This window comes from Lithobates pipiens, unplaced genomic scaffold (assembly GCF_037356315.1).
Source record: "Lithobates pipiens isolate NorthernLeopardFrog02 unplaced genomic scaffold, aLitPip1_a1.2 Scaffold_3, whole genome shotgun sequence".
NCBI lineage: Eukaryota > Metazoa > Chordata > Amphibia > Anura > Ranidae > Lithobates > Lithobates pipiens.
The window spans coordinates 178,785,799-178,810,136 of NW_027507790.1; the positions used below are offsets into that span (position 1 = coordinate 178,785,799).

Below are 24,338 nucleotides of genomic sequence, written 5' to 3' on the forward strand. Positions count from 1 at the left end.
GAATATAGGTATATTCATCTTTTCTACACAGGTTATTCATTAGAAGGGGCATTAGAAGGGAGTGTGGGAGAATTTTTAAGGATAGTTAGGTTTAAACTGGAAATTCTACTTTAATCCTTCCCCATTGGTGGGTATGGGTGAAGTTAATTAAACCCTGGTGCCACAAATGTAGCACAATTAACACTGGTGCCACAAATGCAGAACAAGTGGGGGGGTGGAGAGACAAGGGGTGAGAAGGGCGGTTGAGATAGAGAGGGGGCTAAGAGGAGGGGGGCTGAGAAAGAGAGGGGGCCCGAGAGAGGGGGGGCTGAGAGCAGGGGTCAAGTCCTGGGGAAAAAAGTGCGGGAACTCCCACCCAAGATCCACTCCCCCACCAAAAAAATAAAAAAATGATACGCTCATATGCACGAACGCTTCAAAAGTGGTATTTTTCATCCAATTTTCATATTGTGTGTATGAAGCTTAACTGCTAGTACATAAAAAAAAACAATCCTCAATAAACATAAATCCGGTAATTCTCTGAATAATCCGCATTCATTCAATTGTGCTTCCATGCAAATGTGAACATCATGTTCTGATCTTTATTGGGGAATTTTATTTTGTATATAGAGTGTTTATGTGGTGAGTTTACACTTTTCATTGAACAGAGTTTGGATAACACAGGGTTAAACGGAAAGGTCATAAATGAACTGCACATTATCTGGACAGAATGCTTGGGGAGATAGTGATGTGTTCCTGCTTAGGAGATGTATGTTAGCTTGGGGGGGCTGCAAACTCTGCAGGGGCTCCAACACACACTCGCTGCTATTCCAACCCTTCACATATTTCCACATAAACTTCCCTCCTGGCAGTAACCTTTGCTAGGTATTGTGCTCAGCTTACCACCCCAAACTGATGTCCCTCCCTCAGCTCACCTCTCTCCCTGCATGTCCTGTGAGCAGAATAGCTGTGCTCCTCCTCTGGGTTCTCTCATCATATGGCACTGAAGATAGAGGAGGGGGGATTCAGCGGGACACACAGAGCAAGTATGCAGGAGACTGGGGGTGGGGGGAGATGAGGAGACAGAAAATCAGGAGGGGCCGGCGGGGAGGAGCGCATCACGAGAGGTCTGACTAAATACAATCTCTTAGCAGCAGAGACCTGATCTACTCATCAGCTAGCTGTGATTGACAGGTAGATCGAAGCGGAAGCTGTCATGGGGCCCCCTACTGGCAATGCCTGACTGGTCAGGTGTGCGGCACTTACTATTGCAAGCTGTGTCGGCGGCTGCTGGTGTAGCATCTGCCATACAGCTCGCATACTTCAAAGTCTTGCAGCACACGGCTGCTAACGGGAACTAAGTTCCTGTTGTGAAAAAAGTACAGGAACTCCGTTCCCATGCGTTCCCGCAGGACTTGAGCCCTGGCTGAGAGACAGAAGTAGGGGCATGAGAGAGAGAGGGGCTGATAGAGAGGGGGCTGAGAGACAGAAAGAGGGGGGTGAGTGAGAGAGAGAGGGGCTGAGAGATGGGGGGTGAAAGAGAGAGAGAGATAGAGAGAGGGGGTGAGAAAGACAGTTGGAAAGAGAGAGGGGGTTAGATAGAGAGAGGGGTAAGAGGGGGGCTGAGAGAGTGAGGGGTGAAAGAGAGGGAAGGGGGCTGAGAGAGAGGGAAGGGGGCTGAAAGAGAGGGGGTGAGAAAGAGGGGGGTTGAGAAGGAGAGGGGAGTGAGGTGGGGGATGAGAGAGAAACCCCTTGCCCTGTCCCTATCTGCAGTCCCTGCTCTGCCTCCCATGTTCCAGTCTCTGTCTGCATTTAGGTCTGTATATGATGCCTGGTACCTTCCATGCCAGTCTCCTTCTTGATCCAGGGGTGCTCTGCTCCTTCCAGCGGCTCCCTGGGAGCCTGTGCCTCCCACTCATCCTCATCTTCCGAGCCCCCAGTCAGCTTGTTTTCCAGGCCTCACCATTGATCTTGGAGCGGAGAGGAGGTTGGAGGAGTCCAGGCTCTGAAAGGCGTCAGGGATACTGCACCCACTGCTGCTTACCTCTTCAGGGGTCAAGGAAGCGGTGAAGCTCTTCTCCCTCCCGGACTCTCAGGCCTATCCGTTCACCTTCCCAGGCCTCCTTCTGATGGTCTGCCCAATCACTCACTATGTGGAGATAGATGCCCACACACCGATGAAAAAAAAGGTCCCCTCCCATCATCTGACAGTTTTTAAACAAAGGGTGGGGCTACATGATAGTGTCACTGGGTGACCCCGCCTCCTCCATCATCAACCCAGCATGCCCCTGTCAATGGCATTACAAGAGGGCCGGGTCACCCCGTGACATTATAGGGCGGACCGCTCTTTAGTTACTTAAGAACTGTCAGACGGCAGGAGCCTTCGGCAACAGCAGCCCTTTTTTTTGTGTGGGGGGGGGGGGGGGAGTTGGTGGTGGCAGCGGGCATCATGATTGATGATGGACCTACAGCGTGGAACTTTTTTTTTTTTTTTTTTTAAATAAAGGATTTGTCAAAAACTGGCTACTGTCATTTTTTACACTACACTTTTTTACTGGTGAATGAGTAGGAAGGAGTACTATGTACCCCATACTCATTCACATGGAGGGGGGGGATCTGGGGCCCCCAACATGGGGACAAGGTGCTTTGGGTCGGGGGACAGAGCTCCCTGGCCAACTCCTTGACAACCATCTATTCTTAACACAGAATTCAGAATTCGGTCAATTAATTTTTGACCAATTTAAATGAGAATTGTTCTGAAAAATTGGAATTAGCTAGAAAATTAAAGCGGAGGTCCACCCTAAAATGGACCTCCGCTCATCGGAATCCCCCCCCCCCTCCGGCGCCACAATCGGCACCTTTCAGGGGGGAGGGGGGTGCAGTTACCTGGATAATCCAGGTAACTGCACCCACTTCCGGGCTAGCTCTCTGCGGAAAGGGGCGTACATTACGCCCCTTTCCGCAAGCGCCCGCCCCCTTCAGCAAGTGCCCCGCTGCCTGCTGGGAAACACACAACTCCCAGAGGCAGTGGGGACCGTCCGGATTGCGCCGCGCGGCTCGCGCATGCGCAGTAGGGAACCGGGAAATGAAGCCGAAAGGCTCCATTTCCTGATTCCCATACCCAAGATGGCGGCGGCACGAGCGAGCGATCGGCTTCGGGTGCCGACATCGCGGGCGCGCTGGACAGGTAAGTGTCACTATTTAAAAGTCAGCAGCTGCAGTATTTGTAGCTGCTGGCTTTTAAAAAAAAAAAAAAAACGCGGAGTCCCGGTGGACTCCCGCTTTAAGAAACAAAACTAAACTAAACAAATTTTTCCATTTTGCACATGTATAGCAACTTTGTAGAGCATAAACAAACCGATCACATTGGTCAAAGCCAAAGTCGTAACAAAGTTGCACTCAAGTTCACATCAAGTCACATGGTAAAGTCACAATAGAAATCACACAGTTTTGAAAGTCGCACTAGTGTGAATGGACACTTAGGCAGATTCTCTCTCTATTTGTCTTGTTTACCTTTATTATTGAAAGTGAAAGTAAAAGAAAATCCCATATTTTGGGTTGTCCCCAGAAAAAAAAAATAGATGGGAAACGTTTCAATGGGGGGTAGTAGTTCTGGTGACCTGGGGGCCCAAAGGGATTCACTTATATTTCAGGGATTTTCTCTCACTTCCTGTTTTGGGTATGGGACAGGAAGTGAATGCAATTCTTCCAATGGGACACAAATGACAAAAAAATTACAGTAGTCACACATAGCTCTCTAAAAGGGTACCTCTATATAATACGGCATCAAATTATCCTCCAACAAAAATAAGAGCATGTTATACAATGTTATTTCTCTTCTCTCATTGTTTTAATGGAAAAAAAATACAAACCTTGTTTAATGTAATAAATATATGTTTATTTAAAGTCATGCACAGTTAATCTGATTTAACAAATATGCAATGACATCATTAGCATAAGCAAAATAGCGAATGGCAGTAATGACCAATTCTAAGCCTTGATACAGTGTCATCTGACATCTAATTAAAACATAGCCATGGAGAGTAGGAGTTGCTGTAATGTTCAGCTTGCTAAAGAAACAAAGATAATTACATACAAGAAATCACACAAACACAAGTTCACACAGTTTTCGCTAGTTCTACACCAGGTCACTCTCCAGCTCCAGCCTTGTTCTGAACATGATTTTATTTTGATCCCTGAAGTTTTTGAAATTTTTTATCAAGGGTTGAATGTTCATACACTATATTACCAAAAGTACTGACTTTACACGCACATGAACTTTAATGTATGGCATCCCAGTCTTAGTTCGTAGGGTTCAATATTGAGTTGGCCCAGCCTTTGCAGCTATAACGGCTTCAACTCTTCTGGAAGGCTGTCCACAAGGTTTAGGAGTGTCTATGGGAATGTTTGACCATTCTTCCAGAAGTGTATTTGTGAGGTCAGGCCCTGATGTGGCCAAGAAGGCCTGGCTCACAGTCTCCACGCGAATTCACCCCAAAGGTGTTCTATCAAGTCATGACTCTGTGAAGGCCAGTCAAGTTGCTGCACCCCAAACTCGCTCATCCATGTCTTTATGGACCTTGCTTTGTGCACTGGTGTGCAGCCATGTTGGAACAGGAAGGGGCCATCCCCAAACTTTTCCCACAAAGTTGGGAGCATGAAATTGTCCAAAATGTCTTGGTATGCTGATGCCTTAAAAGTTCCCTTCACTTCCCAATCCCCCCCCCCCCCCCCCCCACCAAATGATTTGGACCAATTTACAAAGCAAGGTCCATAAAGACATGGATGAGCAAGTCTGGGGTGGAGGAACTTAACTGGCCTGCACAGAGTCCTTACCTCAATCCTATAGAACACCTTTGGGATTAATTAGAGTGGAGACTGTGAGTCAGTCCTTCTCGTCCAACATCAGTGCCTGACCTCACAAATGTGCTTCTGGAAGAATGGTCAAACATTCCTATAGACGCACTCCTAAAACTTGTGGACAGCCTTCCCAGAACAGTTGATGTTATAGCTGCAAAGGGTGGGCCAACACAATACCCTGTGGACTAAGATTGGGATGCCAATAAAGTTCATGTGCATGTAAAGGCAGGCGTCCCAATACTTTTGGCAATACAGTGTATGTATACGTCGAAATTACATTGCAGAGAGTTGACTCAGGCAGCTTACCTATCATACCAGGCTGACACTCATTTAGTGTATACTAGTTAAAGTGTATCCAAACAAAATCTTTTTGTTAGTAGAGAAGGAATAGAACCGCTGTTATGTTAGTAATGCTGTGTGAGTCCACTGATGGGAAGTTTCAACCTTTCCTAACTGAGAATGAAAGAAATCCAAAATGTGAGTTCTCACCAGAACAGGAATAGAGGGGACATTCTTCAATAGGGACACTGCTCCAAGGGCAATGGTGTAAGAGGAGATTTCACTTGCTTTGAAGAAAAAAGTTTTCACTTTCTATTGTGTCTGTGAAACAGAAAGTGACAGTAATTCTCCCAATCTGGACACAACCAGCACAAAAAAATCTACTTTAAAGTGGTTGTAAACCCATGGGGGGGGGGGGGGGGGGCAACCTGCAAGGCAAAGGCATAATGAGCTAGTATGCATAGCATACTAGCTCATTCTGAATAACTTACCTGAGAACGAAGCCCCCGAAGCCGTCCTCCTTCTTCATGTCTGCCGCTGCCATGGATCCCGGAGTGACTTCCGGGTCTCGCTGCTACGGCGCTGTGATTCGCTGGAGCCGCGATGACGTCACTCCCGTGTATGCGTACGGGAGCCGACACTCGTGGCATATCGCCGCGATCTGTGGCCTGCCCAGTGCGTCTGCGCGCCACTGTCTACGGTGCATGCGCCGTAGACAGTGGTGGCTGTCTTTTTGGAAATATCTCCTAAACCGTATTGGTTTAGGAGATATTTCTTGGACCTACAGGTAAGCCTAAATCTAGGCTTACCTGTAGGTCAAAGTGGTTTGTAAGGGTTTACAACCACTTTAAGGCTGCTTTCATACTGAGAGCACCGTCCATTAAAGATAATGGTAAAGCGTTGCTCATTTTAGCGTCACTTTACCGCTGTTTAAGCAGTGTTTTAGCGCCGCATTTCGGCCACTAGCGGCGCACTTTTAACCCTGTCAGGGAAAATTTAAGCTTCTCCCTATAAGCATATAATTTCTTTGCACTTAAAAGCACAAAAAGCCCTCTTATATAATGTGCCTTTCTTTCTCTCCAAGTAACATAAACAGATGCTGGTATTACCTCGAGCTCAGTATCTCCTGCCCAGATAGCCAATCTGCTTTTATTTATACTAAACACATCGATAACAAGAGGCTGCTGACTTCAGAATCAGCCAATCAGACACTTGTATTTGTTCAAAAGAACCAATGACAAACATGCATATATTCAAATAGGAATGCAGTAGTGACATGTGCAGACAGTGGTGTGAAAAACCATGCGGCAAGCACATGGTTTTGAAGACAACCATGTGCACATTCCCACTGCTACCAATGATGCGAGCCATACTACATTATGGCCCAGTGGGCCATAATTTTGTATGGTCATACTATAGTTCCCAAGTACACAGACCTGCTTACTTAGGAGTTTAACTGCGGTCCCCATGGAGTGGCCAGTTCCCTGGTGAGGCATAAACAAACATCCTTAAAAGAGCAAACAGATCCGTCGTGTCCACGGGAAGGTTTCCGCATTCAATGGTCTTCCACCAGTGTCTGTATGTGCGAATACCCTCACATGAGTGTATTACAGCAAAACTGACACTGGGGGACATCTGACAACATAGATTAATACAAATTTCCACAACAACCCCAAAAAAGGGGATAAAAACCCCCATGCTGCTGCGCTTTCAGTAACGCTTTTCAAGAGCTTTGGAAGCACTGCCCATTTGTTGCAATGGGCAGGGGTGTTTTGGGAGGGCTGTATACAGCGCTCCCAAACCTCCCCAAAGATGCTGCTTGCAGGACTTTTCCAAACGTCCCACGAGCACCGCCCGGGTGTGGAAGCACCCATTGTAATGAATGGGAGGCAGTTTTCAAGCGCTTTACAGATGCTATTTCTAGAGCTAAAACGCCTGTAAACTGCCTCAATGTGAAAGGGGTCTTATGCCCCGTACACGTGATCGGATTTTCTGACAACAAATGTTGGATGTGAGCTTGTTGGCTGAAAGTCCAACCATGTGTATACTCCATTGAACATTTATTGGCGGACTTTCTGCCAACAAATGTTGGCTAGCAGGTTCTCAAATTTTCTGCCAACTTTTCGGACTTTTTCAGCCAACTTTCACCAAATCACATGGTTTTTCTGCTCTTTAACACCACCTTTGGTCAACTTCTGTATTGTTGTCTGATCTTTTGCATTGGTTCTGAGCATGCACATTTGTAAAGTCCGATGGTTTTCTGTACACACAATCGGACTTTGCTCCATCAGACTTTTGTTGTCGAAAAGTTTGTCTGTTCGCACAGCCAACATTTGTCTGATGAAAACCGTCTGTCTGATGCATTGTCAAAAAGTCCTATCGTGTGTACGGGCCTTTAGGCCTGACATTTTTTTTTTTCAAGTTCAATTGTCATATACTGTAGATAAAGAGCATTCATTGTGATGCCATTCAATTTTTCATGAAGATAGGATTTTTGAAGATTACCTGTTGTCTTTTTCATGGTGAAAAGATTGCTGAAGAAACACACAGATTTTTCACATGTGTGTTTATCTCTATCGTGTTCATGGTCCAAACGTTCTAAATGGTATAACATATAAAACTTTTAATGTCCATTCTTACTGAAGAACATGTTTTGGCAGCCAAGGAATAGGTGTTTATTGTATGTGGTACACATTATAGTCCTGAAAGACATTTTAACATATGCTGAAATAGGCAGAGACATATTTATTAAGCTAAAGCAAAGTCAGGCAAATTTATTTGGACAAACTTTGCGGAAATGTTTTTGGTTTCATTTATCAAGTATTGAAGTCAACGCTATTAAGATTCATTTTCCACTATGTAAGGAAACATAACTAAGTGAAAAATAACTTTGACATGCTGGCAGATTTGCCTATGTTCCAGCCTCTTAAATTGTTACTAAACCCTGGAGCCTGCATCCACTATATCTGGTCTCCCACAGTACACAGAACATCGAAATGTAATCATTTTAGTAAATATAAACTGCTAAATACCTTTTCTCATCAACAGTATATAGCAGTCTTGTGACTTTTGTCAGTGTCTGGTTAAAGCTTGTAGGTGGAGTTTTTATTCTCCTCTGGATGTCCTATGAGGCTACAGGACCCCTGACCCTCTGTCTGGACAGCGCTGATTGGCCCTGTATTGATCGCATGCACCCTCCCAAGAAAAAAAAAACTGTCTAGCAATACACACCAAACGGAACATGTGTAGAGTGCCTCCAAGGCTCTGTACTATCAGCAGATGGATTGGGGACCGTGGTAGAAGGGGAGGACCAGAGAAGACAGGATCAAACAGCCTTTTTACACAATGCAGTGTGTTATCCCTTTAGGTTCCACAGTAAGTATAGCAAGTATGCTTTACTTCATATACAGACTGATTTTCCTGTTGTGGGTTTAGTAAAACTTTAAGTTAAATAGAGTTTTTTTTTAAATAGCTTATCTTTTTAGTCTTTATGAAAATTGTACATTGAATTAGTAAAGGGTCTTTTGAACCACTTATAAGTTTGTCATATGCCCCCTTTCAAAAGTTGTACGTCTTGTCTCTTTACCTGCTTGTAGCTGTAGCACCCTCTAGTTAATGAGTGTTAGAAGTGAGGAGTTTTTTGACAGGGTAGGAAAATTTGGGCAGACCTTACTTGTGGCTAAGCCTGTTTGTTTCATTCTGGGCTGGGAGGGGTTCAGGGAGAGTTGGGTGACTGACAGATGGCATCACCATCACCTCCCCCTTCCTTCCAGAAGGTCTTGGACCAACTTGGATTGGCAGGGGGCAGGCCTCCTTAAATACCTGTGGTCAGTCCAGCTGGTGAGGAGTTGTCAAGTGGGGGAGCTGGAGTGAGAGGGTGTGGAGGCTGTTGGGCCCATGGGGGGGTGATCCCGGGCTGGGGCTCGGGTGCATCCGGGAGGAGTGAAGAGATTCTGGAATCAGAGGCACTCTAATGTCACAGAATTTCCGACAATAAATGTTCGATGTGAGCTTGTTGTCGGAAAGTCCGCCTGTGTGTAGGCTCCATCAGACATTTTCTGTCAGAATTTCTGACAGAAAAAATTTGAGAGCTGGATCCCAAATTTTCCGACAACAAAATCCGTTGGAAAGGGAATGTGGTTAACTAAGCCTCCAGACTTTCACAGGTGCTCCCGCCCTACTATGATCTCTCAGGTGCTGGCTTTGCTCAAGTCTGTAGAAACAAGAAAGGTCCTGGACTGCCGCACTCTGTAGAAAGGCATCTTTATTATGAAAAGTAAAAATCCAACCTAACAGTCACATCAAGTAAGGACAAAACAGGGATCAATAGATGACGCGTTTCACGTCGTTAGATGCTATGAGTAAGCATCTAGCGATGTGAAACACGTCAGTATTTGATCCATGTTTTGTCCTTACTTGATGTGACTGTTAGGTTGGATTTTTACTTTTCATAATAAAGATGCCTTTCTACAGAGTGCGGCAGTCCAGGACCTTTCTTGTTTCTACAAACAAAATCCGTTGTCGGAAATTCCGATCGTGTGTACACAATACTGACGCACAAAATTCCACGCATGCTCGGAATCAAGCAGAAGAGCCGCACTGGCTATTTAACTTCCTTTTTCTAGTCCCGTCGTACATGTTGTACGTCAGCACGTTCTTGTCAATTAGAATTTCTGAAAACATTTGTGCGTCCGTGTGTATGCAAGACAAGTTTCAGCCAACATCCGTCAGAAATAAATCCACAGGTTGGTTGTCGGAAATTGCAATTGTCTGTATGCAGCATTAGAGTCTCCAGGAGGCCTACTGGTCACAGCCAGGAGGGCTGGTGAGTGAGCACATTCGGGAGGACTGGTTAGGGAAATCCTGAGAGAACTGGGAGATTGCCATTTGAGAGATGGGTGCAGAACCAGTGAACAAGCTGCCTATAGAGTCCTGTGCATTATAATGCTCTTAAGTAGTGGTCTCCAAACCTGGATGCAGTCCTTTGCTTGCCTTTATCTGTTCCTTGAGGCATAATTCCTTCCACTGACAAAAAAATGGGGCACTATTCCGCCTACTGACACCAGCTATTTCTCCCCCTAATACCAAAGATTAGGCATTGTTTACTCCCACTGAGCACAGTCTGGCCCCCCTAAAGTCTGAGTGACAGTAAACTGGGCCTTTCTTTATAAAGTTTGAAGACCCCTGCTCTAAAGAAATTAGAAAAGTAATTCATATTTTTTAAATAAGTTTTAGGCTAGCAGTGTAAATGAGAACTTATAACAAACATACTGTATAGTGTGGTTTTCCCAAAGTTGGCTGCAAAGGTAGAAATATACCTTGATGAGACAGGGTCTCTTTTAACATGTTTAAACACGTTGAACTTGATGGATTTTTTTTTTCAGCCAGACTAACTATGTAATGTTTCATGAGACACCATTTGTAACAATAATTGTTCTTTTCGAGGATGGGGTCTAGTAGTGTGAAGCTGATCAATTTTGATTAGTTATTTGATTTTTAACGTTTCATTTTTTTGTGGATTCTTTACTAGCTGGCCGATGCAGGACCATATGAAATATGACAGTGATTTCCATCATCACCCCTAATATAGCTAAATTTCTGTGAATGCTTTTTAATCTCACAACATCTTTCCCATGTAACCAATTCACGCCATTAAAACACATGGTGAGGATTTGGTTCAGTTTCTGCTGCCTGTCCTTCATTGGTAGTTTTATCCCCATCACAAACAGTTTACTGGTTAGAAAATCCCTTCTTTTGGTAAAATGAAGATACCTAAAGCACATTAAATATACAGTTGAAAAAAAAAGTATGTGAACCCTTTTGGAATGATATGGATAAAATGTGATCTGATCTTCATCTAAGTCACAACAATAGACAATCACAGTCTGCTTAAACTAATAACACACAAAGAATTAAATGTTACCATGTTTTTATTGAACACACCATGTAAACATTCACAGTTCAGGTGGAAAAAGTATGTGGACCCCTAGACTAATGAGATCTCCAAGAGCTAATTAGAGTGAGTTGTCAGCCAACTGGAGTCCAATCAATGAGATGAGATTGGAGGAGTTGGTTACAGCTTCCCTGCCCTATAAAAAACACACACCAGATCTGGGTTTGCTTTTCACAAGCATCATTGCCTGATGTGAATGATGCCTCAAACAAAAGAGCTCTCAGAAGACCTACGATTAAGAATTGTTGACTTGCATAAAGCTGGAAAGGGTTATAAAGTATCTCCAAAAGCCTTGCTGTTTATCAGTCCATGGTAAGATAAATTGTCTATAAATGGAGGAAGTTCCGCACTGCTGCTACTCTGCCTAGGAGTGGGTGTCCTGTAAAGATGGCTGCAAGAGCACAGCACAGACTGCTAAATGAGGTGAAAAAGAATCCTAGAGTCTCAGCTAAAGACTTACAAAAGTCTCTGGCATATGCTAACATCCGCGTTAGCGAATCTATGATAGGTAAAACACTAAACAAGAATGGATTTCATGGGAGGATACCACAGAGGAAGCCACTGCTGTCCAAAAAAAACATTGCTGCACATTTACAGTTTGCGCAAGAGCACCTGGATGTTCCACAGCAGTACTGGCAAAATATTCTATGGACAGATGAAACCAAAGTTGAGTTGTTTGGAAGAAACACACACACACTATTTGTGGAGAAAAGGAGGCACAGCACAACATCAAAACCTCATCCCAACTGTGAAGTATGTTGGTGGGGGCATCATGGTTTGGGGCTGCTTTGCGCCGTCAGGGCCTGGACGGATTGCTATCATCGAAGGAAAAATGAATTCCCAAGTTTATCAAGATATTTTGCAGGAGAACTTAAAGGGATTGTAAAGTGAATTTTTTTTTTTTTTTAAATAACAAACATGTTGTACTTACCTCCACTGTGCAGCTCGTTTTGCACAGAGTGGCCCTGAACCTGCTCTTCTGGGGTCCCTCGGCGGCTGTCTCGGCTTCCTCCCGCAGGTACTTCTCACGTTCTTGCGAGCTCCCTCGCATGGTGAGAAGCACCTGCGGGCACGCTCCCGTGATACAGCCGGCAGCTATAGCTGCTCGCTGTATCACGCGGCCCTGCCCACCGGCGCTCCGCGTCAGTGGATGTGATTGACAGCAGTGGGAGCCAATGGCTGCGCTGCTTTCCATCCATCCACTCCAGCCAATAAGCGGCCAGGCTGAATGGTGGAAAGGACGGCGGGGGCGAGCGTGGGATTTTCGAAGGGTGAGGTAAGTAAAACGGGGGGAGGGGGTCTGGGGGCCCAGGCACTGTCAGATGTTTTTTCACCTTAATGCATAGAATGCATTAAGGTGAAAAAACATTTACCTTTACAACCCCTTTAAGGCCATCTGTCCACCAGCTGAAGCTCAACAGAAGATGGGTGTTGCAACAGGACAACAACCCAAAGCATAGAAGTAAATCAACAACAGAATGGCTTAAACAGAAGAAAATACGCCTTCTGGAGTGGCCTAGTCAGAGTCCTGACCTCAACCCGATTGAGATGCTGTGGCATGACCTCAGGAAAGTGATTCGTACCAGACATCCCAAGAATATTGTTGAACTGAAACAGTTCTGTAAAGAGGAATGGTCAAGAATTACTCCTGACCATTGTGCATGTCTCATCTGCAAATACAGGAAACGTTTGGTTGACTTTATTGCTGCCAAAGGAGGTTCAACCAGTTATTAAATCCAAGGGTTCACATATTTTTTCCACCTGCACTGTGAATGTTTACATGGTATGTACAATAAAAACATGGTAACATTTAATTGTTTGTGTGTTATTAGTTTAAGCAGACTGTGATTGTCTATTGTTGTGACTTAGATGAAGATCAGATCACATTTTATGACCAATTTGTGCAGAAATCCATATCATTCCAAAAGGGTTCACATACTTTTTTTGTAACTGTAGATTACAAGATCTGCAGAGAGGTGAAAATGGTGGGGGTCCATAGCATCTTGGCTTCTGTTTTCTGGAGTCAGATCAGATAGGAAGCAATTTTTGGAAGCTATCATTTTGCACATGATTGCTGCGCTGCCTTTAAATAACACACGCTAACCCCCCACTGGCTGTATTCTTCAGTAGAATAGAAACACTCCTCTGTTCAGCTTCCAGGGGCAATGTGCTTCTGAGCCTGGGTCAGAGCACAGACCATTGGAAATCCAGGGGCTGTAGCATATTTTTGAGTCAGCGATGTGAGTAATACTCACTGGACCCATCTAAGTTGTGGATAGGGAAGTGAAGTGTGGACAGGACGTTACGGGAACATTGGTAGACCAGTTTCACACGTATAACTCGTGCTTGGTTGTGAACAAGCATGAGTTATCTGTGTAAAACCGGTCTACCAATGTTCCTTTAACGTCCTTTTACGTCCTTTGACAATAAAGTAACTATTCTACACAGGGATCAAGTCCTGGGGAAAAAAGTGTGGGAACTCCCACCCAAGATCCAGTCCCTCACCAAAAAAAAAATGATGCGCTCATATGCACGAACACTTCAAAAGTGGTATTTTTCATCCAGTTTTCGTATTGTTGCATGAAGCTTAACTGTTAGTACATAAAAAAGAAAAAACAATCCTCAATAAACATAAATATGGTAATTCTCTGAATAATCAGCATTCATTCAATTGTGCTTCCATGCAAATGTGAACATCCTGTTCTGATCTTTATTGGGGAATGTTATTTTGTATACAGAGTGTTTATGTGGTGAGTTTACACTTCTCATTGAACAGAGTTTGGATAACACAGGGTTAAACGGAAATGTCATAAATTAACTGCACATTATCTTGACAGAATGCTTAGGGAGATAGTGATGTGTTCCTGCTCAGGAGATGTATGTTAGCTTGGGGGGCTGCAAACTCTGCAGGGCTCCAACACACACTCGCTGCTATTCCAACCCTTCACATATTTTCACATAAACTTCCCTCCTGGCATTAAACTTTGCCAGGTATTGTGCTCAGCTTACCACCCAAAACTGATGTTCCTCCCTCAGCTCACCTCTCTCCCTGCATGTCCTGTGAGCAGAATAGCTGTGCTCCTCCTCTGGGTTCTCTCATCATATGGCACTGAAGATAGAGGAGGGGGGGGGGGGGGATTCAGCAGGACACACAGAGCAAGTATGCAGGAGACTGGGGGGGGGGGGATGAGGAGACAGAAAATCAGGAGGGGCCGGCGGGGAGGAGGGCATCACGAGAGGTCTGACTAAATACAATCTTTAACAGCAGGGACCTGATCTACCCGTCAGCTAGCTGTGATTGACAGGTAGATTGAAGAGGAAGCTGTCATGGGGCCCCCTACTGGCAATGCCTGAATGGTCAGTCCACCCCTGGTGTGCGGCAATTACTATTGCGAGCTGTGTCGGCGGCTGCTGGTGTAGCACCTACCTACCAAACAGTTTGCATACTTCAAAGTCTTGCAGGAAGCGGCTGCTAGCTCGAAAAAGTACAGGAACTCCGTTCCCATGCGTTCCCCCAGGACTTGAGCCCTGATTCTACAGTAGTTCTTCCTTTCATGGTGTGTAATCAATTTTCCTTTTTCTTCCATATCTCCTAGACGCCTTTCCTCCTGGCAGCAGCTTTTTTTTTTGGCTTGACGCTTGTAAACTTGTTTAGATGTGTTTAGGCACTTGGGCATTATCTAATTTCATTGGCCAGAATGCTCCTGGCCCCTCCCTCCTGTCGAGTGCCCCCACAGCAAGCAGCTTGCTATGGGATCACCTGAGCCGAGTAGCAGCTCCCTGTGTCCATTCAGACACGGAGCTGCATTTTGGCCATGCCCCTCTCTCTTCTGATTGGCTAGCTGACTTTGATTGCCAGAAATAGGAGCCAATGGCACCATTGCTGTGTCTCAGCCAATCAGGAGGGATAGTCCTGGGCATCCGAGGGACTCGTGGACATCGCTGGGAAGGGATGGGCTTAGGTAAGTATTAGGGGGGTCTGAGGGGGGCAGCTGCACAGTGCACACAGAAGGCTTTTTACCTTAATGCATAGAATGCATTAAGGGGTTGTAAAGGTTCGTGTTTTTTCACCTTAATTCATCCAATGCATTAAGGTGAAAAAACACCTTGCAGTGACCGGCACCCCAGCCCCCCTGTTTTACTTACCTGAACCCTCAAACTTGTCCCACGGGGATGCGCTCTCTCTCTGCCTGGGTTCTCAGCTCTTGATTGGATAGATTGATAGCAGCGCAGCCATTGGCTCCTGCTGCTGTCAATCAAACCCAATGACCGGGGGAGCAGGGCCGAGTCCTGCATTCGGCATCTATGGACACCGAATTCAGGACTTGGGAGCGTGCCCGCAAGGTAACCCCCTGGGAGAGTGCTTCTCCTAGGGGGTTGTCTGATGTGGGGAGGAGCCACAAGAGTCGCTGAGGGACCCCAGACGAGCAGGTTCAGGACCACTCTGCAAAACAAGTTGCACAGTGGAGGTAAGTATGATATGTTTGTTTTTTTGTTTTAAACAAACCTTTAGTGGTGCTTTAAGATCAAAAGCCTTCTGCCTTTACAAACAGCTTTGACAAAAAAAAAAAAAAAAATGGAAGCTGATTGATTTCTATGCACAGCTGCACCAGATTTTGCACTCTCCAGTTTTATTTTGTAATGTGTGAACATTATAACATAAGTTGCACAGTGCTATACAGTATGCCATCAATGACGTGTTTTTAGTGAGGAGGGTCTATATCTCACAATGACTGTGGCTTTCATAGTAAAACTTTACAACCCTAATCAGTTGTGCAGCTCTGTCTGTAGGAGAAGCACTATGTTAGGAGGAGCTAAAGACACATGAAACCCCTCACTGGCTGTGATCTCTTCTACTGCAGCCTTTTCTCTGTTACCTTAAATGCATTTTCTTCCAGAACACTTTATTGCCCCACACACTAAGCACAGGAGATCTGATCTGCCCCTAAATGTCCATACACATAGGGGAATCCTGCACTTCCTAACTTTTGTCTGACCCCCCTTCCACAAAATCTTCCCACCACACACTTCCAACATGCTGGCTGCTACATTGTTATTCAAGCAAAACCTGTCACCCCCCTATAATGCTGCCATTCTCTCTCCACCCCCACAGCTGCTTCCCTGCACGAGCTGGGATTGCCCACTCCACTCCCAGCCTTTCAATTATTGATTGCCCACAAATCTTCCCTGCCTGCTCATTTCATCTGTACGCCTTGTGCCTCCCGTGTTCTCCACTACAAAAAGCTATGTGTGTGTGTGACTGAGAGACTTTGTTCCTTCTTTGCTCTTATTCAGCACTGCAGCAGAATAGAACTGCAGCGTAAGATCCACCCAATGTGCTTAGTCCTCCCTGTGTGCCGCCGCCGCCGCTGCTGCTGCTGTTGGCCCTTTCAGCACTGAGCCGCGGACAGCTCCCTGCGCTGCTGACAGTTACACCGCCGCTGCTGCTGCCTGCTACTGCCGAGCGGAGTACAAGCTGGACAGAGGTAAGTAGGGCTACACTCAGGGCAGCAACATTCTATTACCGGGCCAGCCACACTCTCACAGCTACTGCTGTCCCTTGCTTCTCCAGGCGATGAGAACACAGCGCTGTCATGATAGGGGACAACTTAGTAACTTTTTTTTTTGCAGCTGTCATTTGCAACCGATTCCTGATTGTGAACTAGCAGTAATGAGAAAAAGCATTCTTCTTTATTTTTTTTGTATTGTATAAGACAGATAATATTTTTTTATTGCTCGCCTTTATGCACTGTCATTTTCATTTGCAAATTGCAATACAACTTACTTTGTAGTTTTGCACAATCTTTTTTGTTGTGTGTGTATATATCTATATCTATAGAGAGAGAGATAGATATATCCATAGATATCTCTCTCTCTCTCTCTCTCTCTCTCTCTCTCTCTCTCTCTCTCTCTCTCTCTCTCTCTATATATATATATATATATATATTTATTTATATATATTTATATATTTATTTATATATATTTATATATCTATAGATATCTATCTATCTATCTATCTATCTATCTATCTATCTATCTATATATATATAGAGAGAGAGAGATGTAGATATATATATAGATATATATATATATATAGATGTAGATATATATATATTTGTGCAATCAGCTTTGGACTGTAAGTGTCAATCACAGATGTGTCTTTTTTTTATTTATTTTTAAAGGACCTAGCTTCTTGGGAAAATTGCTGTCATACTATAGAGTTGGCACTAATTCTGATTATTATTAAGTAACGTGATCTGTAAATTTAGAAATAGGCGGAATAGTGAGCGCTGATTGGTTTCTTTGGGTAACCTCACTTTGTTGCTTTTTTTTTTTTTTGGTTGTTGCCTTACCAGGAGATGACAACTTATTGCAGTAGTTGGCTCAAAGTGTAGCAAGCTTGCTGCAGAACTAGCATGTCCCCAAGCACTCTTCGCTGCCTCCTTTGCCTGCAGTGCTTTCTGTTCAAGGTCCCTCTGGCAGAGAAGGGGTTAAAAATGAGACCTTCTGGTTCTGCGGAGTCTGAGTCATCCCCAAGAGCTGTCATTTGTCAAACAACTGCACAGTGAGCCAAATGCAGAGTGTCAGGGCAAACAAAATCTCATTACCAGAATCAGTGTGCGTCAAAGGGTGCGCTGTGATTGATAGTAGTAGCTGTTCCCCGCAAAGGTAATACTAGGCAGACTGGCTGGATCCAAACATTAAAATCACCCCCCCCTCCCCCTCCACCCCCTTAGTAGACAAGAACAGGGTAAGCTGCAGTCAACTGCAGTGCAGAGAGTTGAAAATAACCAAGCGCAAGAATACTATTGGGGTGCATGTGGGGTTCCTACATTGTGCAATGGCACCAAGTACTGTAATACTTAACAAACTTGACTGCAAGCGTTGTCTTCAGTAACTGATGTACAGTCATTCTGAATGATAGAAAAGTTACATCTGTCATTTAGTCCCAGGGTTGTGGATTTTCAGCTTATATCATTGTTTCGCTCATAGTCTCTGGTCCACTGGACATCCAGCGATTAGCAAACCCACGGTTGCCATTTTGCGGAAATATAGCCGGGAATGGTAAAAGCTCATTTTGAAATTACAAGTTGTTGGATCTTTTTTATTTTTGAAGAATGTCAACATTTACCCGCAAATAGAATTACGTAATATAATTGCAGGTGACAGAAAAATGTTGCGTCAGCGAACCCTTGGGAAGAAAAGAGGCGGGGACCCTCTAAATTGGAAGGACGTAAATTTTATGCCATACGAACACCGATAGGTTAACAGAAAAAAAAAAATTCCCCCCACCCCCCATTTTTATCCCCTATTGATCTGTGTGGAACTGATTTGGCAGTATGGCAAAAAATTGACATAACTGGAAAAGTGTTTGATGGAGGACAAAAAAGTTATATTAAATCTAGAAAAGATATACTACTGTCCTTATATTTCTATGCTCCTTTGCAATTAGTACATTAAGATACCCTTTTTTTTTCTACGCCACTCCAGTTATACATTAAAATTAAAATAATTTCACAGAGAATAAGAAACATTACAATGGAGAAAATGAACACCTTGTTTATGATATGGAAAAAATACCAGCTGTCTATGTTAGCTACGTGTATTGTGAACCATGTATCGCCAGTTTTCCTAGACTGGGTGTGCACTGGTTCCATTACATCTTATTATTACCAATTAGACTATTCACTCACTGCTGTGTAATCTGCTCCTACTAAATGACTAGTTGACCGAACTCACTGCAGTATATTACACATGCATTTTACTACTGAGAAAATAACAGCATTCACAGTACATTAAAGAAAAAAAAAATCTTTCAGACTGAGCAGCATGGTACAAATATGCACTGTTCATTTTACATTGTGGAACATTATTTTTAAATGATATAGTATGTACACCTGTTGTTTGTATAACACCACACTACATGGATTTCCTGAGATTGCTCAAGTGTGTTTATTAGAGAGATTGTTCACATGCTAATTAGGATTTATATTTAATATTTTATATTAAATATTACCTATTTTATATTACATATTATTATGTTACATATAGTAACATTTCAGTGGAGTCATGTAGAATATCTTATAATATTGGTAGTATGTATAGCAATATTTATAGTACTGGGAATTGGGAATTATACAGAAGTATGTAACTTTTATTCATTTTGAATCCCTGTTAGTGAAAAAAGAAAATTCTCCTTATAGGGCAAATGAAAACTGAATTTTACTACTATTCTGAAGGCATGACAATGCGGATACATTCATAGTTGCAAGCCCTGCCCTGTGGTAATGGTGTGCATTACGTCATTGATAGGAACATCAGACTACACAAAACCCTATTCAGATCTGTTTGCAAATACAGAAAAACCTGTAACCACAGCGTTTATAACTTCATTTAGTTCATTTTCAGGCAATTTTGGTTTGCACATTGGAAGTAAAGCTCAGGATAAAGTGGATTTGCATATGGCTCTGCAGGCCAAACAAATAAACATGTCTGCTATACAGTATATGCTTTTGTTATAATATATAAATGCGTATGTTGGAAGATTATTTGTTTGGGTTGATAATGATGGTCAAAGACTTATCTATCCATCCCGTTTTCCATTTGATATTTGAACGATACAGATGTTTACTGCCCATACTGTATTTGTTTGTACATGCACATGCCTGTACCATATGTATGTGACATATAATTGTATATATGAGTGTGTGTCAAATTTGGCTGCTTTAAATTATTTTTTAACTAAAGTAGCAGGGAATTTTTTGCTAGAATTTTTTCTGCATTACTTTATCAGGACGTAAACTTCAGTTTGTTATACCAAAATCAGAACCAATGATGGATGATTACAGCAGAGGTAAAATAGAACATACCATGTGTACAGCAAAACTTTTTTTTGTGGTTACGACCTTTACTTTTTTTAAATTACCTTTAGTTTTTTTGTTTTTTTATTCTTTATTTCAGGCACAATGATAGAAGAAGAATTCAGGCATTACCTTTAGCAATTTTAGTATTTTTGATTGCGATGATGTGCCTTAGGTATCTTAGATTGTAATCTTACATAAGGAACATTTAGTTTTTTTTTTCCTGTACTGCACTCTTACCTCCTATTTATGAAAATGGAAAGCTTTACTTTTTTATTTGAATTTCCAAGTAAATGTGTTATTTGAAATAATGTGGTGCTTACTGATCCTATTTACAAATTCTGCTGATACAAGTCAATGACAGTAATTAGAAGTGTTCTCAGGGGAATTGATATTTATTTAAAATAGCCATCTTGGTGCACAATGGTTCCACCCCTGTGACTTTCATTCTAACAAATGCATCCCTGTGTGATAGTAATACAACAATACATTATTAGGTGTATTGTGTTATTTATGGTGCATTGGTCGTTGTGGGTTTTCCACATCTTCTCATTTTAGTGAGTGCTCAGCTCTAGGTTCCCTAGCAGAATATGGATAATTAAAGTGTACATTGGTTTCTTTTTTTTCTTTTTCTTCTGGGAGGGGGGGGGGGGGTGGTAATCTTCATCTTTGAACTCATTTTTTTTTTCTCAGCATTCTCATGTGTTGTTGTTTTTTTGTTTTTTTTTATATAAAATCATAAATCCTTAAATCCAACTGCCAATTGAGCTGTAATTTTAAAGCTTGGAACACAGGCCAAAATGTTTACACAGTAGAAATGGTTTTGGTGAAGTTGTCTGATAATCTTCCCACGTATGTAGCATTAATGAGTGTATTAGCAGATTGTAGGTAAAAGGCATTGGGTTTCACCCCAAAAGTGGTGGGATGTATTTGTCTAATATTCTGTGTATTGCTGCTAATAAGGCAAGGATAAGAAAATGCACCTTGTAGATTCTGATTAATTCCTAATAGGCTGTAATAGGGACATTGACTATCATGAAAAAAGGTGATTCCACAGAATTCAATTCCTCCAGATGGGGCCAGCTCTAGATTTACATTACAAAAGATTAAAGTGGAACATAAGTCAGAAAATTAAGTTTTGCTAGATCACTTCAGGCTGACCCCTTTTGCAGTTATATCTATGTAAAACATTAAAAATAAGTGCCTATACTGTTTAAAGTCCAGTTCCTTTCCATTTTTAGACATTTTTAGGCACTGCCGAGTTTGTAGACGCCGAACTGTTGACAGACTTAAAGCAGAATTAAACCCTCCTATCCTTTACAACCAAGGAAGCTGCTTCTGTTTGATCTGCAATTGCCATGGTGCTGCACATGTGATCAGTTATGACACCAACTATTTGATGGTTTGACAGTTTGGTTGAGGATACAAACAAATGTGACAGTTAGCATTCCTGATGTTCCAGGAATTTAACTGCTTTTTGAAACCATCAAATCAATAGGTTTAGTTCCGCTTTATGATTTACTGCTGGAGCTGTGGGCTTCAGCAAAATAGCAGCCTATAGCAAGAAGAAACAAGAGCAATTCTGGAGGAGACTTACAGCACACATATTTCTGCTTGTGATATGAGGAGGGAATATACAAATGTATGAGTGGCTGAATGAATGTTGAATTCCCCAGGGCCTTGTAATGGTTTATTCCTTTATTGTTGACTCCCAGCATGCAATACGAAATATTCACTTAACCAGATAAATTTTTTGCAGTCAAATTGTACAACATTCCCAAGGGATATTCCACTAAAATGGAAGAGTTGTGACACACCTGGTTATTTACAAAACCTCCACAATTCTTCCAGCAGTAAATAATAACCTCTTTGGGGAGAGGTGTTCACCCTGGACTGTATGCATAAATGGTGTAAGGCCTAAAACTAGCAGTTAGTACCTATAGTGCATGCAGTGATCAGAATACACATCTTGGTATGTATGTATGTGTAGCACCCCCCTCCGAAAGGTCTGCTGATAACTGGTTCCTGCACAGCCAGGCAACAAACATTTTTCACTCACATCCTGACATGCAAAATTAGTCTCTGAGCTTAGTTTTGTTGTTTTATTAAGGTAATAACTTAAATGGGGAAAACGGGTTTTATCGAATGCTCAACTTGACAAAAACAATGAAGGGAACAACTTCCTTCCTTTGTACAAAATCCTTGACTGTCCTTCCTGGACACCGTCAGTCTTTAGTGATCAAAAGCAAACGTCCCTTGAAGACTAGGAGCTCTCTGTCCCCTTGAGAAAATAGCACAGTATGTTGTAAACTGCATACTGGAGTATCTCTTCTCCTCTGTAGAACTGCTCCCAGGTCTATTGCCTACAGGAACTACCAGCACTCCTGGTTGTTTGTTCACCAGATCACCAGGCTGCTCCGAAGAGCTCCCAGGGCAAGGGATACTAATGGTTAAGCACAGTGCTGTCCTTCTGAAAGCTTGCTACATGTGGCAGTCTCTCCTCTTGTGAATCTCTGGGTATGCTGATGTACTCACTCTGTCCTCTTTGCTCCCTGGTGCTCCTACTAGGCCCCTACAGCCTCCTCAGCACTCCATCTTCCACCCGACTCCCTGCTGGCATGGTTCCCCCATATTTAAGAGCTGACCTAGCTACCCTGCCAGGACATTCTGCTTGCGGATTGGCCAAGTTCACTCAAGTATGCAGATCAGTACCTTCTTACTTCCGCCCACTAACTTCTAGAAGCCTCTCCAAACTTCTAGATCCAGGGGAAAGTACCATAGACCTGCCTCTTTGGAGCCATTCAGCCTGACCTGCATTAACCCTGACCCAATTTCTGACTCACAAACTTATGAGTCATAACTTTAATTTGCCTGTACTGACACTAGTAGCACAATAGAGGGTGCTACATATTATAAAAAAGCAATGAATGTCAAGTTGCTTGATTGGTTGATCGATTGATTTTTTTGTACTCCTGTCTGTAGACACCTGTGATGTCATGACAGGATTTCCTGGTTTCTGGACAGATAATCATGAAGTAACACATATTAAAGAGTTTGTAAACGTCTGTTAATTGATATATGATATCTTCTCAATAAAGACTAACCTTGTTGTAAAAAAACAAAACAAAGAGGTTGTAAACCTAAATTTTCAAGTTGTACCTATAGGTAAGCCTATAATAAGGCTTACCTATAGGTACAGTAGCTATCTCCTAAACGTGTGCCATATGTACTGTGCCAATGATGCCATCGAGGCATGCGCTGTGAAGAATACCTTCTTTTCCATATCTACAAGCTATGTGCTCTCATTAAATCTAATATTTAGTCCAAACGTTTTGTTTTGAACAAAGCAGAGAACGTTTAGACTCTCTGGGGTTGATTTACTAAATGAAAATAGACTGTGCACTCTGCAAGTGCAGTTGCTCCAGAGCTTAGTAAATGAGCAGAAGCTCTGCTAACTTCCATCATCCAATCATGTGCAAGCAAAAGTATTTTTTTTTAATTTTGCTTGCATGTGATTGGGTACTCTTTTCAAAGTGAAGGTTTACCTAATTTACTAAACTTTGGAGAAGCTACACTTGCAGAGTGTAAATGCACTTTGCAAAGTGCACAGTTTAAATCAACCCATACTGCTGAGCTATCACATCACCTCCTTTCGAAAAGAAAGAAGGATTGGAACCTCCATTGGGTTTTTGAACAAACCACTATTCCTCAGCAATGTTTACTTTTCTAAGGACTATAAATGTATAATTTGAATTTAATTGTATTACACTTGAGCACTTTTAGGGTTGAAAAGGACAAATTAAAGTTGTATGAAACTTTATGATTACAGACCTAAAAACTGAACTACTTTCACAAACTGATGATATCACCGTAATTCCAGCATAATAGCCACAATAGCTGGTTTCAGGAGATTGCCTATACACTCAAGGAGCGCAACGCGACTCGCGCATGCGCTGTGCGTCCCTGGTCGTGAAGCCGAAAGCTGTCACAGCCGGGTGCCCAGAGTGGTAATGGAGGCGTCGACGGAGAGGAGGGGGAGAGGAGCGACACCCCGTTCGGCTGCACCACTGGACCATGGAACAGGTAAGTGTCTGTTTATTAAAAGTCAGCAACTACACTTTTTGTAGCTGCTGACTTTTAATAAGCCTGGAAATCCACTTTAAAGTATAACTAAAGGCAAACCATTTTTTTAGCTTTGGACAAAGTGGAGATGGATTGGAACACCTGTTAGTTTTTTATCGCTTCCGTCACCCCCTCTCTATTTTTCTTGTTTACCGTTATCATCAAAAGTGAAAGTAAAAAAAAAATCCTATTTTGGGTTGTCTCCAAAACAGTAATGGGGGGGTCCTCCACAGGGGCACTATTTCTGGTGACTTGCGGAGGGAGGGGCGCAATGGTTTCCCTTA

The 24,338-nt window shown here is 42.9% G+C and overlaps 1 protein-coding gene across 1 annotated transcript in view; it reads left to right on the forward strand.

The window, feature by feature from the left end:
• Positions 1–16,053: 16,053 nt before the first annotated feature.
• Positions 16,054–24,338, forward strand: part of SV2C (synaptic vesicle glycoprotein 2C) — a 305,412-nt gene continuing 297,127 nt past the window's right edge. The window contains exon 1 of the mRNA XM_077462561.1: positions 16,054–16,557. The gene's annotated coding sequence lies outside the window, so the exon portion shown is untranslated. The remainder of the gene's footprint in view (positions 16,558–24,338) is intronic.